The following is a 15,995-nucleotide window of genomic DNA, read 5'->3' on the forward strand; positions in this document are numbered from 1 at the left end:
TAGTACTGTGTTAATAATGTGGAACCAAAATTTGGACAATTAAACACTCCAAAATAGGAAAAAAGAAGAAAAAACTGTGTTTTTTACTTCGATAAATAACGTTGTCCTGCTTGGTGGTGCGCCCAGAGCCAGAGAGTACATGTACTAAAAGGAAGGGAGAGAAAGAAGGCTCTTGTGTGGGCGCACTCTTGAAAGGAAAGGAAAATTCCTATAGCATGTAGAGAGAGATATTTAAAACATAACTTTTAATGTTAACATTTATAATGAAAACACCCATATAAATGATCCATATCAAAGAAAAAAATGTGATAATTAGAATTAATAAAATGTTCTGGTCTGTTTAATCACACTAGGTAATTGGAATGGTTGTAGACATTGATTCGTCTTACCCCCAATTCCCCTGACCAGCACAGAATTTCTGTGTTAATGGAACCAAAAAGTGATCATGAGAGTTATTTGATAAGTAAGACCCACTTGGGCTACTTAATTCGAAATTGGTTGGTCTCCTGCATTCAAATGAGCTAGACTTTCTGACGTAAGCCACAAAAATTGGTAGTAGGCCTCAAAAAGGAAAAGGAAAGGGGAAAAGAGAATTAGTGGTGATACTGCTGTTGGCGTCGCAAACACATGTGAAGGGAAATGGTCCCAACTCTACAACACCGGGTATTCGCAGGAAGTCTCCTCTCCTGGTACTGACCCGGCCCAACGCTGTTTGGCTTCCAAGATCAGACGAGATCGGGCATTGGCAGCGTGGTATGATAGTAGAGAATTTTTATGATAGTACACCAATGAGAGTGCACCTATGTAGGAAACGGAAGAAAGAGAAAAAAAGGGAGACAGAAAGAAACGGGGAAGAGGAAAAAGGAAATGAAAATAGTATATGGGAGAGAAAAGGAATGAATCAGTATAGCGTAATAGATGGATCTGCTTTCTGCGTTAGACACAGCTCAACAAATCCCACTTCTGTGGTATTGTGCTCCGTGAATCGCAGATGAGAGTCCATGAAGCAATAATGAAGTATGAGCAAGAGGTATAAAAGATAAGCTGGGTTGAACTGTCAAAAAAATGTGTATATCATCACAAAAGACTAGTGAGAAATTGAAGTGAAATGAAATTACTAATAATTAAACATTGATTTAGAAAATCACATAGGTATTTATCGTGCATATTAGGATAAAGTTAGAAATTCAAAGAACATGCTGAGGCTCATGATGAGTAGGATAATTATTAGAGATGAGCGGGTTCGGTTCCTCGGAATCCGAACCCGCCCGAACTTCAGCTTTTTTTACACGGATCCGAGCGACTCGGATCTTCCCGCCTTGCTCGGTTAACCCGAGCGCGCCCGAACGTCATCATGACGCTGTCGGATTCTCGCGAGGCTCGGATTCTATCGCGAGACTCGGATTCTATATAAGGAGCCGCGCGTCGCCGCCATTTTCACACGTGCATTGAGATTGATAGGGAGAGGACGTGGCTGGCGTCCTCTCCATTTAGATTAGAAGAGAGAGAGTGAGATTGAGACAGAGACACTTGATTTACTGGAGCTTAGGAGTACTAGAGAGTGCAGAGTTTACTAGTGACTGACCACTGACCAGTGACCACCAGTGCAGTTTTATTTAATATAATCCGTTCTCTGCCTGAAAAAAACGATACACAGTGACTCAGTCACATACCATATCTGTGCTCAGCCCAGTGTGCTGCATCATCTATGTATAATATCTGACTGTGCTCACACAGCTTAATTGTGGGGGAGACTGGGGAGCAGTTATAGGTTATAGCAGGAGCCAGGAGTACATATTATTAAAATTAAACAGTGCACACTTTTGCTGCAGGAGTGCCACTGCCAGTGTGACTGACCAGTGACCTGACCACACTGACCACCAGTATAGTATACTATATTGTGATTGCCTGAAAAAGTTAAACACTCGTCGTGTGACTTGTGTGGTGTTTTTTTATTCTATAAAAAACTCATTCTGCTGACAGACAGTGTCCAGCAGGTCCGTCATTATATAATATATACCTGTCCGGCTGCAGTAGTGATATATATATATTTTTTATATCATTATTTATCATCCAGTCGCAGCAGACACAGTACGGTAGTTCACGGCTGTAGCTACCTCTGTGTCGGCACTCGGCAGTCCATCCATAATTGTATACCACCTACCCGTGGTTTTTTTTTTCTTCTTTATACATACTACATCTCATTATCATCCAGTCTATATTAGCAGCAGACACAGTACAGTACGGTAGTCCACGGCTGTAGCTACCTCTGTGTCGGCACTCGGCAGTCCATCCATAATTGTATACCACCTACCTGTGGTTTTTTTTTCTTTCTTCTTTATACATACTACATCTCATTATCAACCAGTCTATATTAGCAGCAGACACAGTACAGTACGGTAGTCCACGGCTGTAGCTACCTCTGTGTCGGCACTCGGCAGTCCGTCCATAATTGTATACCACCTACCCGTGGGTTTTTTTTCTTTCTTCTTTATACATACTACATCTCATTATCATCCAGTCTATATTAGCAGCAGACACAGTACAGTACGGTAGTCCACGGCTGTAGCTACCTCTGTGTCGGCACTCGGCAGTCCATCCATAATTGTATACCACCTACCCGTGGTTTTTTTTTTCTTCTTTATACATACTACATCTCATTATCATCCAGTCTATATTAGCAGCAGACACAGTACAGTACGGTAGTCCACGGCTGTAGCTACCTCTGTGTCGGCACTCGGCAGTCCATCCATAATTGTATACCACCTACCCGTGGTTTTTTTTTCTTTCTTCTTTATACATACTACATCTCATTATCATCCAGTCTATATTAGCAGCAGACACAGTACAGTACGGTAGTCCACGGCTGTAGCTACCTCTGTGTCGGCACTCGGCAGTCCGTCCATAATTGTATACCACCTACCCGTGGTTTTTTTTTCTTTCTTCTTTATACATACATACTACATCTCATTATCAACCAGTCTATATTAGCAGCAGACACAGTACAGTACGGTAGTCCACGGCTGTAGCTACCTCTGTGTCGGCACTCGGCAGTCCATCCATAATTGTATACCACCTACCCGTGGTTTTTTCTTTCTTCTTTATACATACTACATCTCATTATCATCCAGTCTATATTAGCAGCAGACACAGTACAGTACGGTAGTCCACGGCTGTAGCTACCTCTGTGTCGGCACTCGGCAGTCCATCCATAATTGTATACCACCTACCCGTGGTTTTTTTTTCTTTCTTCTTTATACATACATACTACATCTCTTTATCAACCAGTCTATATTAGCAGCAGACACAGTACGGTAGTCCACGGCTGTAGCTACCTCTGTGTCGGCACTCGGCAGTCCGTCCATAATTGTATACCACCTACCCGTGGTTTTTTTTTCTTTCTTTATACATACATACATACTACATCTCTTTATCAACCAGTCTATATTAGCAGCAGACACAGTACAGTACGGTAGTCCACGGCTGTAGCTACCTCTGTGTCGGCACTCGGCAGTCCATCCATAATTGTATACTAGTATCCATCCATCTCCATTGTTTACCTGAGGTGCCTTTTAGTTGTGCCTATTAAAATATGGAGAACAAAAATGTTGAGGTTCCAAAATTAGGGAAAGATCAAGATCCACTTCCACCTCGTGCTGAAGCTGCTGCCACTAGTCATGGCCGAGACGATGAAATGCCAGCAACGTCGTCTGCCAAGGCCGATGCCCAATGTCATAGTACAGAGCATGTCAAATCCAAAACACCAAATATCAGTAAAAAAAGGACTCCAAAACCTAAAATAAAATTGTCGGAGGAGAAGCGTAAACTTGCCAATATGCCATTTACCACACGGAGTGGCAAGGAACGGCTGAGGCCCTGGCCTATGTTCATGGCTAGTGGTTCAGCTTCACATGAGGATGGAAGCACTCAGCCTCTCGCTAGAAAAATGAAAAGACTCAAGCTGGAAAAAGCACAGCAAAGAACTGTGCGTTCTTCGAAATCCCAAATCCACAAGGAGAGTCCAATTGTGTCGGTTGCGATGCCTCACCTTCCCAACACTGGACGTGAAGAGCATGCGCCTTCCACCATTTGCACGCCCCCTGCAAGTGCTGGAAGGAGCACCCGCAGTCCAGTTCCTGATAGTCAGATTGAAGATGTCAGTGTTGAAGTACACCAGGATGAGGAGGATATGGGTGTTGCTGGCGCTGGGGAGGAAATTGACCAGGAGGATTCTGATGGTGAGGTGGTTTGTTTAAGTCAGGCACCCAGGGAGACACCTGTTGTCCGTGGGAGGAATATGGCCGTTGACATGCCTGGTGAAAATACCAAAAAAATCAGCTCTTCGGTGTGGAAGTATTTCACCAGAAATGCGGACAACATTTGTCAAGCCGTGTGTTCCCTTTGTCAAGCTGTAATAAGTAGGGGTAAGGACGTTAACCACCTCGGAACATCCTCCCTTATACGTCACCTGCAGCGCATTCATAATAAGTCAGTGACAAGTTCAAAAACTTTGGCCGACAGCGGAAGCAGTCCACTGACCAGTAAATCCCTTCCTCTTGTAACCAAGCTCACGCAAACCACCCCACCAACTCCCTCAGTGTCAATTTCCTCCTTCCCCAGGAATGCCAATAGTCCTGCAGGCCATGTCACTGGCAATTCTGATGATTCCTCTCCTGCCTGGGATTCCTCCGATGCATCCTTGCGTGTAACGCCTACTGCTGCTGGCGCTGCTGTTGTTGCTGCTGGGAGTCGATGGTCATCCCAGAGGGGAAGTCGTAAGACCACTTTTACTACTTCCACCAAGCAATTGACTGTCCAACAGTCCTTTGCGAGGAAGATGAAATATCACAGCAGTCATCCTACTGCAAAGCGGATAACTGAGGCCTTGGCATCCTGGGTGGTGAGAAACGTGGTTCCGGTATCCATCATTACTGCAGAGCCAACTAGAGACTTGTTGGAGGTACTGTGTCCCCGGTACCAAATACCATCTAGGTTCCATTTCTCTAGGCAGGCGATACCGAAAATGTACACAGACCTCAGAAAAAGAGTCACCAGTGTCCTAAAAAATGCAGCTGTACCCAATGTCCACTTAACCACGGACATGTGGACAAGTGGAGCAGGGCAGGGTCAGGACTATATGACTGTGACAGCCCACTGGGTAGATGTATGGACTCCCGCCGCAAGAACAGCAGCGGCGGCACCAGTAGCAGCATCTCGCAAACGCCAACTCTTTCCTAGGCAGGCTACGCTTTGTATCACCGGTTTCCAGAATACGCACACAGCTGAAAACCTCTTACGGCAACTGAGGAAGATCATCGCGGAATGGCTTACCCCAATTGGACTCTCCTGTGGATTTGTGGCATCGGACAACGCCAGCAATATTGTGTGTGCATTAAATATGGGCAAATTCCAGCACGTCCCATGTTTTGCACATACCTTGAATTTGGTGGTGCAGAATTTTTTAAAAAACGACAGGGGCGTGCAAGAGATGCTGTCGGTGGCCAGAAGAATTGCGGGACACTTTCGGCGTACAGGCACCACGTACAGAAGACTGGAGCACCACCAAAAACTACTGAACCTGCCCTGCCATCATCTGAAGCAAGAAGTGGTAACGAGGTGGAATTCAACCCTCTATATGCTTCAGAGGTTGGAGGAGCAGCAAAAGGCCATTCAAGCCTATACAATTGAGCACGATATAGGAGGTGGAATGCACCTGTCTCAAGCGCAGTGGAGAATGATTTCAACGTTGTGCAAGGTTCTGATGCCCTTTGAACTTGCCACACGTGAAGTCAGTTCAGACACTGCCAGCCTGAGTCAGGTCATTCCCCTCATCAGGCTTTTGCAGAAGAAGCTGGAGACATTGAAGGAGGAGCTAACACGGAGCGATTCCGCTAGGCATGTGGGACTTGTGGATGGAGCCCTTAATTCGCTTAACAAGGATTCACGGGTGGTCAATCTGTTGAAATCAGAGCACTACATTTTGGCCACCATGCTCGATCCTAGATTTAAAGCCTACCTTGGATCTCTCTTTCCGGCAGACACAAGTCTGCTGGGGTTGAAAGACCTGCTGGTGAGAAAATTGTCAAGTCAAGCGGAACGCGACCTGTCAACATCTCCTCCTTCACATTCTCCCGCAACTGGGGGTGCGAGGAAAAGGCTCAGAATTCCGAGCCCACCCGCTGGCGGTGATGCAGGGCAGTCTGGAGCAACTGCTGATGCTGACATCTGGTCCGGACTGAAGGACCTGACAACGATTACGGACATGTCGTCTACTGTCACTGCATATGATTCTCTCAACATTGAAAGAATGGTGGAGGATTATATGAGTGACCGCATCCAAGTAGGCACGTCACACAGTCCGTACTTATACTGGCAGGAAAAAGAGGCAATTTGGAGGCCCTTGCACAAACTGGCTTTATTCTACCTAAGTTGCCCTCCCACAAGTGTGTACTCCGAAAGAGTGTTTAGTGCCGCCGCTCACCTTGTCAGCAATCGGCGTACGAGGTTACATCCAGAAAATGTGGAGAAGATGATGTTCATTAAAATGAATTATAATCAATTCCTCCGCGAAGACATTGACCAGCAGCAATTGCCTCCACAAAGTACACAGGGAGCTGAGATGGTGGATTCCAGTGGGGACGAATTGATAATCTGTGAGGAGGGGGATGTACACGGTGATATATCGGAGGATGATGATGAGGTGGACATCTTGCCTCTGTAGAGCCAGTTTGTGCAAGGAGAGATTAATTGCTTCTTTTTTGGGGGGGGTCCAAACCAACCCGTCATATCAGTCACAGTCGTGTGGCAGACCCTGTCACTGAAATGATGGGTTGGTTAAAGTGTGCATGTCCTGTTTTGTTTATACAACATAAGGGTGGGTGGGAGGGCCCAAGTACAATTCCATCTTGCACCTCTTTTTTCTTTTATTTTTCTTTGCGTCATGTGCTGTTTGGGGAGGGTTTTTTGGAAGGGACATCCTGCGTGACACTGCAGTGCCACTCCTAGATGGGCCCGGTGTTTGTGTCGGCCACTAGGGTCGCTTATCTTACTCACACAGTCAGCTACCTCATTGCGCCTCTTTTTTTCTTTGCGTCATGTGCTGTTTGGGGAGGGTTTTTTGGAAGGGACATCCTGCGTGACACTGCAGTGCCACTCCTAGATGGGCCCGGTGTTTGTGTCGGCCACTAGGGTCGCTTATCTTACTCACACAGTCAGCTACCTCATTGCGCCTCTTTTTTTCTTTGCGTCATGTGCTGTTTGGGGAGGGTTTTTTGGAAGGGACATCCTGCGTGACACTGCAGTGACACTCCTAGATGGGCCCGGTGTTTGTGTCGGCCACTAGGGTCGCTTATCTTACTCACACAGCTACCTCATTGCGCCTCTTTTTTTCTTTGCGTCATGTGCTGTTTGGGGAGGGTTTTTTGGAAGGGACATCCTGCGTGACACTGCAGTGACACTCCTAGATGGGCCCGGTGTTTGTGTCGGCCACTAGGGTCGCTTATCTTACTCACACAGCGACCTCGGTGCAAATTTTAGGACTAAAAATAATATTGTGAGGTGTGAGGTATTCAGAATAGACTGAAAATGAGTGGAAATTATGGTTTTTGAGGTTAATAATACTTTGGGATCAAAATGACCCCCAAATTCTATGATTTAAGCTGTTTTTTAGGGTTTTTTGAAAAAAACACCCGAATCCGACAAAAAAAATTTGGTGAGGTTTTGCCAAAACGCGGTCGAACCCAAAACACGGCCGCGGAACCGAACCCCAAACCAAAACACAAAACCCGAAAAATTTCCGGCGCTCATCTCTAATAATTATCAGACAATATACTGGCCTCCGCTGGAAAAAAAACTTAGCATAATGGTGTGGATATTTTAGCAGATATTGATTTAGGAAAAATCAGGGAAGAAGAAAAGGGATGAAAGGAAAAAATAAATGAAAAGAAAATTTGGACTGTAAATGTTAAGTTATTAGACAGTAGTGCTGTAGCAAAGAACTGTGTGTGTGCTACACAGGTCCAAATGACATAGAATAACATACAACAGATTAATATAAAGCGCATCAAGGATTGCGGTCTGTGCAGAATATATACAGAACGGCAGTGGACTTCCAGTTATCAAAACTCTGATAAGAATATATAGATGTGCTACACAGATCTAAAAATTTGCTGTATAATCAAGCATATTCATAAATGCACATAATGTGTTATTGTCTGTGCACGCTATATGCAGAGCAACAGTGGGTCCAATCAGATGTGATGGAAGTTGATGCGCATCAAGGGTGTGCACAGAGCAGCTATTGGCTTACGGTCACCAAAATTGGAGAAAGAAGGCAGGTTAGGGCATTGTCAAGTGCCCAGGCAGGAGCTGAGAAATCACTCAGTGTGTGGTCCCCCTCTCGGAAAACGCGTTTCGCCCTGACGGGCTTGTTCACTTCCGGGTTTAGGAGGGAATGTGCAGCATGGGGTTTTATAGCAGTTGGAGAATATGTACTGACCGTTAATTGGGTGATATCATATCCGCTGGGCTGAGGATAGCGGCCGCCGCTGTGGAGCGTCTGTCCGTTGTTACGGCGACGGGACGTGACGTGCATTGGGGGGCGGGGCTTGTGCAATCACGAGAGGCCATTTGGTGACTGGCCGTGTGTGCACATGTGATGGCCCTGAAATATCGCGAGATCACGGGCGCCATCTTTGTGGATGGCAGCTGCCTATTGTGAGAGCAGATAAGCCCTTGGCGACATCTTGGATAATGGCAAGACAGCAGCGCAGGGAAGGGAAGACTGATTACAACATAAATAAGAAACAGAATTAAGAAAATCATTGTGATAAGTAGGAACCCTGAGTAGAAAGAAGGGTAGGAGAAAATTGAAATGGCATAAGATGAAAATATAATAAAAATAAATAAAATAAAAAATAATAAATAATAAATAAAAATAAAATAACAATAAAAAACTAATAATGAAAATACCTTAAGGATTAAAGCAGATTGGCAGATCAGCAATGCAGAAATTATATATTGATACATAGGAAAATGATGTGGGAGTAAGTGGGGTAAATAAATAATAAACCTAAAGGGTATAGGAGGATTGAAATATTAATGGTGAAGAAGGGTAGGAGGTGAAGGGAGGGGGGAAGAAATAACTATTAAGAACTATTAAGAACCAAAAAGTGAAGGGGACAAGAGTGTACCAGTGAAGTGAAAAATGGATGACTTGGGAACGGTGTAGATATGAAATGAGAAAGGAGAGAGGGAGGTTGATTGATGAAAAGGGAGGGCATAATGGTGAAGGTGACCACCCATTGGAGGCCTGTGAGTGGGGTGTGGGTGAGGGGATAGGCGAGTGAGGAGATGGGGTGGGGAAAGGAGAGGGAAAGTGAGAGTATTGGAAGAAAGAAAGAGTGGCAGTAGAAGGAGGGTTAATTGTGGAAAAATGATGAGAGTTGAAATAAGTTCTGTTACTGGGAGGATTATTCACAAGAACACTGCATAATTGATGTTTTCATTCAGGCCATAGGGCCTGAGACTGTTGAGCCGAAAGATCCATTCACTTTCCTTCTTGTACAGTTCCTTAGTGATATCCCCACCTCGTATGCCCAAATGGACACGATCTAGACCGAAGACTTTAAGTTCATTGATGGATCCCTTGTGGTGATGGTGAAAATGCCTGGCAACAGAAGTAAGTTGTTTCATTCGTGCAAGGTCTTTCGCTGCATTGCGTATATTGCCCAAATGTTCCAGGACTCTTTCTTTAAGTTTTCGTGTAGTCATACCAACATATTTCAGATTACATCCGCAGGTTATACAGTATATGACTGCTTGTGTATCACAATTAAAAAAGTGTTGTAATTTCACTGTTTGGCCATATCTGTCCTTAACCGTACTGCTTTTCAGTATCTGAGGGCATGATTTACATTTGCCACAGGGAAAAGAGCCAGTGACCGAGGGTTTCTTTAGTGTAGTTGTTGCGAAGTGGCTCTGAACTAGCTGATCTTTAATGTTCTTGGATCTACGCCAGCTCATCTGTAGAGGTGAATTCAGAAAAGGGGATAAATCAGGATCCAGCTGTAGTATGGAGAGATGTTTTGTTACCGCATTCTTGAGCATTCTCCACTCGGGGCAGAAAGTTCCTATGAATCTAATAACATCATCCTGTTCGGGGACCTCTTTCTTCTTCTTGAAAATCAGACTCTCTCTCTTTACCATTGCTGTAGCTGAGTATGCGCGTTTGAGTGATCGTCTGCTATAGCCCCTAGTCAGGAGGCGATTAGTGAGTTCTCTGCTCTTGTTTTTGAAGGTGTGTTCTTCTGAGCAATTGCGCCGCAGCCTAAGATACTCTCCTTTGGGGATGTTTTCCACCGTAGGGGGAAAATGAGAGCTGGTCTGGAAGAGGAGACTGTTGGTTGCAGTCTCCTTCCGATATAGCTCAGTTTCAAGGAAACCTGTGGTGGATTTATAGATATTCAGGTCCAGGAATGGGACTTTTTCAGCACTGATGGTGTAGGTCAGATTGATGTTGAGGTCATTGGTATTAAGGATGGTAATGAAATCCATCAGAAGGTTCTTATCTCCGTCCCAGATGATAAAGATATCGTCGATATATCTTAGCCATAATATCACATGAATGGTATATTTCTCATTGATGGTTTTAAAAACATAAAAGTGCTCCCACCATCCCAAAAACAGATTCGCATACGTCGGTGCACAGGCTGCGCCCATTGCTGTACCTCTCACTTGTAAGAAGATTTTTTCTTGAAAGACAAAATAATTCTTAGAGAGGACAAAGTCGAGTAATCTCAAAAGAAAATTTGAAAAATCTTTCTCGCCTCCTTGATCCAGATAATATTTGACAGCTATAAGGCCTTGATGATGGTTAATGCTAGTGTAGAGTGCCTCTACATCTAGAGTCACCAGAAGAAAATTGGTTTCAAAATGTATGTCATGGATCTTTCGTAATAGATCAGATGTATCTTGTAGATAGGAAGGCAAAGAAAGAACAAAGTCTCGAAGATGCAGGTCCAAAAACCTACTTGGTTGTTCCAAAAGTCCGCCGTTGCCAGACATAATAGGTCTCCCTGGTGGGTTGAGGGCATTTTTATGAATGCGGTAACAAAACATCTCTCCATACTACAGCTGGATCCTGATTTATCCCCTTTTCTGAATTCACCTCTACAGATGAGCTGGCGTAGATCCAAGAACATTAAAGATCAGCTAGTTCAGAGCCACTTCGCAACAACTACACTAAAGAAACCCTCGGTCACTGGCTCTTTTCCCTGTGGCAAATGTAAATCATGCCCTCAGATACTGAAAAGCAGTACGGTTAAGGACAGATATGGCCAAACAGTGAAATTACAACACTTTTTTAATTGTGATACACAAGCAGTCATATACTGTATAACCTGCGGATGTAATCTGAAATATGTTGGTATGACTACACGAAAACTTAAAGAAAGAGTCCTGGAACATTTGGGCAATATACGCAATGCAGCGAAAGACCTTGCACGAATGAAACAACTTACTTCTGTTGCCAGGCATTTTCACCATCACCACAAGGGATCCATCAATGAACTCAAAGTCTTCGGTCTAGATCGTGTCCATTTGGGCATACGAGGTGGGGATATCACTAAGGAACTGTACAAGAAGGAAAGTGAATGGATCTTTCGGCTCAACAGTCTCAGGCCCTATGGCCTGAATGAAAACATCAATTATGCAGTGTTCTTGTGAATAATCCTCCCAGTAACAGAACTTATTTCAACTCTCATAATTTTTCCACAATTAACCCTCCTTCTACTGCCACTCTTTCTTTCTTCCAATACTCTCACTTTCCCTCTCCTTTCCCCACCCCATCTCCTCACTCGCCTATCCCCTCACCCACACCCCACTCACAGGCCTCCAATGGGTGGTCACCTTCACCATTATGCCCTCCCTTTTCCTCAATCAACCTCCCTCTCTCCTTTCTCATTTCATATCTACACCGTTCCCAAGTCATCCATTTTTCACTTCACTGGTACACTCTTGTCCCCTTCACTTTTTGGTTCTTAATAGTTCTTTCTTCCCCCCTCCCTTCACCTCCTACCCTTCTTCACCATTAATATTTCAATCCTCCTATACCCTTTAGGTTTATTATTTATTTACCCCACTTACTCCCACATCATTTTCCTATGTATCAATATATAATTTCTGCATTGCTGATCTGCCAATCTGCTTTAATCCTTAAGGTATTTTCATTATTAGTTTTTTATTATTATTTTATTTTTATTTATTATTTATTATTTATTATTATTTATTATTTATTATTTTTTATTTTATTTATTTTTATTATATTTTCATCTTATGCCATTTCAATTTTCTCCTACCCTTCTTTCTACTCAGGGTTCCTACTTATCACAATGATTTTCTTAATTCTGTTTCTTATTTATGTTGTAATCAGTCTTCCCTTCCCTGCGCTGCTGTCTTGCCATTATCCAAGATGTCGCCAAGGGCTTATCTGCTCTCACAATAGGCAGCTGCCATCCACAAAGACGGCGCCCGTGATCTCGCGATATTTCAGGGCCATCACATGTGCACACACGGCCAGTCACCAAATGGCCTCTCGTGATTGCACAAGCCCCGCCCCCCAATGCACGTCACATCCCGTCGCCGTAACAACGGACAGACGCTCCACAGCGGCGGCCGCTATCCTCAGCCCAGCGGATATGATATCACCCAATTAACGGTCAGTACATATTCTCCAACTGCTATAAAACCCCATGCTGCACATTCCCTCCTAAACCCGGAAGTGAACAAGCCCGTCAGGGCGAAACGCGTTTTCCGAGAGGGGGACCACACACTGAGTGATTTCTCAGCTCCTGCCTGGGCACATGACAATGCCCTAACCTGCCTTCTTTCTCCAATTTTGGTGACCGTAAGCCAATAGCTGCTCTGTGCACATCCTGCACAGACAGCAACACACTCTGTGTATTTATTACATATGTTTTACTAGACAGCATGTTAATAGTCCTGTAGCATACATAGATTTTTTGGCAGATAGTGCTGATGACCACAAGCCTGCTGCTGTCCTGTGTATATTTGGCACAGACGGCAACCCTTGATGCGCATCAACTTCCATCACATCTGATTGGACCCACTGTTGCTCTGCATATAGCGTGCACAGACAATAACACATTATGTGCATTTATGAATATGCTTGATTATACAGCAAATTTTTAGATCTATGTAGCACATCTATATATTCTTATCAGAGTTTTGATAACTGGAAGTCCACTGCCGTTCTGTATATATTCTGCACAGACCGCAATCCTTGATGCGCTTTATATTAATCTGTTGTATGTTATTCTATGTCATTTGGACCTGTGTAGCACACACACAGTTCTTTGCTACAGCACTACTGTCTAATAACTTAACATTTACAGTCCAAATTTTCTTTTCATTTATTTTTTCCTTTCATCCCTTTTCTTCTTCCCTGATTTTTCCTAAATCAATATCTGCTAAAATATCCACACCATTATGCTAAGTTTTTTTTTCCAGCGGAGGCCAGTATATTGTCTGATAATTATCCAACTCATCATGAGCCTCAGCATGTTTTTTGAATTTCTAACTTTATCCTAATATGCACGATAAATACCTATGTGATTTTCTAAATCAATGTTTAATTATTAGTAATTTCATTTCACTTCAATTTCTCACTAGTCTTTTGTGATGATATACACATTTTTTTGACAGTTCAACCCAGCTTATCTTTTATACCTCTTGCTCATACTTCATTATTGCTTCATGGACTCTCATCTGCGATTCATGGAGCACAATACCACAGAAGTGGGATTTGTTGAGCTGTGTCTAACGCAGAAAGCAGATCCATCTATTACGCTATACTGATTCATTCCTTTTCTCTCCCATATACTATTTTCATTTCCTTTTTCCTCTTCCCCGTCTCTTTCTGTCTCCCTTTTTTTCTCTTTCTTCCGTTTCCTACATAGGTGCACTCTCATTGGTGTACTATCATAAAAATTCTCTACTATCATACCACGCTGCCAATGCCCGATCTCGTCTGATCTTGGAAGCCAAACAGCGTTGGGCCGGGTCAGTACCAGGAGAGGAGACTTCCTGCGAATACCCGGTGTTGTAGAGTTGGGACCATTTCCCTTCACATGTGTTTGCGACGCCAACAGCAGTATCACCACTAATTCTCTTTTCCCCTTTCCTTTTCCTTTTTGAGGCCTACTACCAATTTTTGTGGCTTACGTCAGAAAGTCTAGCTCATTTGAATGCAGGAGACCAACCAATTTCGAATTAAGTAGCCCAAGTGGGTCTTACTTATCAAATAACTCTCATGATCACTTTTTGGTTCCATTAACACAGAAATTCTGTGCTGGTCAGGGGAATTGGGGGTAAGACGAATCAATGTCTACAACCATTCCAATTACCTAGTGTGATTAAACAGACCAGAACATTTTATTAATTCTAATTATCACATTTTTTTCTTTGATATGGGTCATTTATATGGGTGTTTTCATTATAAATGTTAACATTAAAAGTTATGTTTTAAATATCTCTCTCTACATGCTATAGGAATTTTCCTTTCCTTTCAAGAGTGCGCCCACACAAGAGCCTTCTTTCTCTCCCTTCCTTTTAGTACATGTACTCTCTGGCTCTGGGCGCACCACCAAGCAGGACAACGTTATTTATCGAAGTAAAAAACACAGTTTTTTCTTCTTTTTTCCTATTTTGGAGTGTTTAATTGTCCAAATTTTGGTTCCACATTATTAACACAGTACTAATTTTTCCAGTGCCCGATCGCCCTTTGTCTAGTCTAAGCATTAGTCTATGCTGTTTACAACAACAGTCTCTGATCGTTTGGCACGGTTAAAAATTATCGCCTAATTTTGTATATTAATATATTAGTATTATTCCTTTTTTCACCCTATGATCCTGTTTTAGCAGCTAAGCACAATTACTATTCTGCCCAATCATTGGGATTGAGGAGCAATATAAGTATATTAGCTATAATTTGCTTGAAATTCTATACTTAATCCTAGTATGGCCACATTCTCTCTGAAGACTGAATTATTAAGACGCCAGAATTTGGAAAGCTTTGGGGACCCATTCTCTGAGACCTATGTACAGTGGCGTAACTAGAAATTTTTCTCCCCCAAGCCAAAAAATTCTTTGGCGCCCCCCCCCCCCCCCAACCCGCCGCATAATTGGGAGCAAGAAAGGGATAAATATGCGCGCGCCGAAGGAGCGCGCTGCAAAAAAAGGGCCGTGGTTTTGTTAAAATGGGCGTGGTTTCTCATAAAGGGGCGTGGTATTGCAGGAAAAGACTACCTTATACCCCAGTTTTGCAACCTGCACGCCCAGACGTTAGCCACCACAGGAAAGAAAAATAATCCTGATTCATGCCCCTTACATTATTTGTCATTTTTCCTCCTTATAGTAATGCCCAGTATACATTATGCCACATACTGCAATGGCCCTTAGACATTATTCCACACACAATAATGCACATGACACATTATGCCACACACCATAATGCCCCCGACACATTATGCCACACACCGTAATGCCTGTGACACATTATGCCACACACCGTAATGCCTGTGACACATTATGCCACACACCGTAATGCCCCCGACACATTATGACAGGAATCGCAATGCCCGTTATACATTATGCTACACACTGCAATGCCCCTGATACATTATAGCACATACAATGCCTGTGACACATTATGACACACACTGCAATGACCTTGAGACATTATACCACAATGCCCGTGATATAGTATACCATACACCGTAATGCCTGTGACACATACCGCAATGCCCTGCCCGTTATACCCTATGCCACACACCGCAATGCCCGTTATGTATTATGCCACACTGCAATGACCCTGAGACATTATACCACATACCACAATGCCCGTGATATAGTATACCACACACCGTAATGCCTGACACATTATGACACACACCGCAATGTCCGTGATACATTATGCC

General features: G+C 43.5%; 2 pseudogenes; one reads left to right on the top strand and one right to left on the bottom strand.

Annotated features, from left to right (window-relative positions):
- Nucleotides 1-648: 648 nt before the first annotated feature.
- Nucleotides 649-767, bottom strand: LOC134934603 (5S ribosomal RNA; annotated as a pseudogene).
- Nucleotides 768-14,009: 13,242 nt separating this feature from the next.
- On the top strand, nucleotides 14,010-14,128 carry LOC134934607 (5S ribosomal RNA; annotated as a pseudogene).
- The last annotated feature ends 1,867 nt before the right edge of the window (nucleotides 14,129-15,995 follow it).

Source organism: Pseudophryne corroboree, chromosome 1 (genome assembly GCF_028390025.1).
Source record: "Pseudophryne corroboree isolate aPseCor3 chromosome 1, aPseCor3.hap2, whole genome shotgun sequence".
NCBI classification, from domain to species: domain Eukaryota; kingdom Metazoa; phylum Chordata; class Amphibia; order Anura; family Myobatrachidae; genus Pseudophryne; species Pseudophryne corroboree.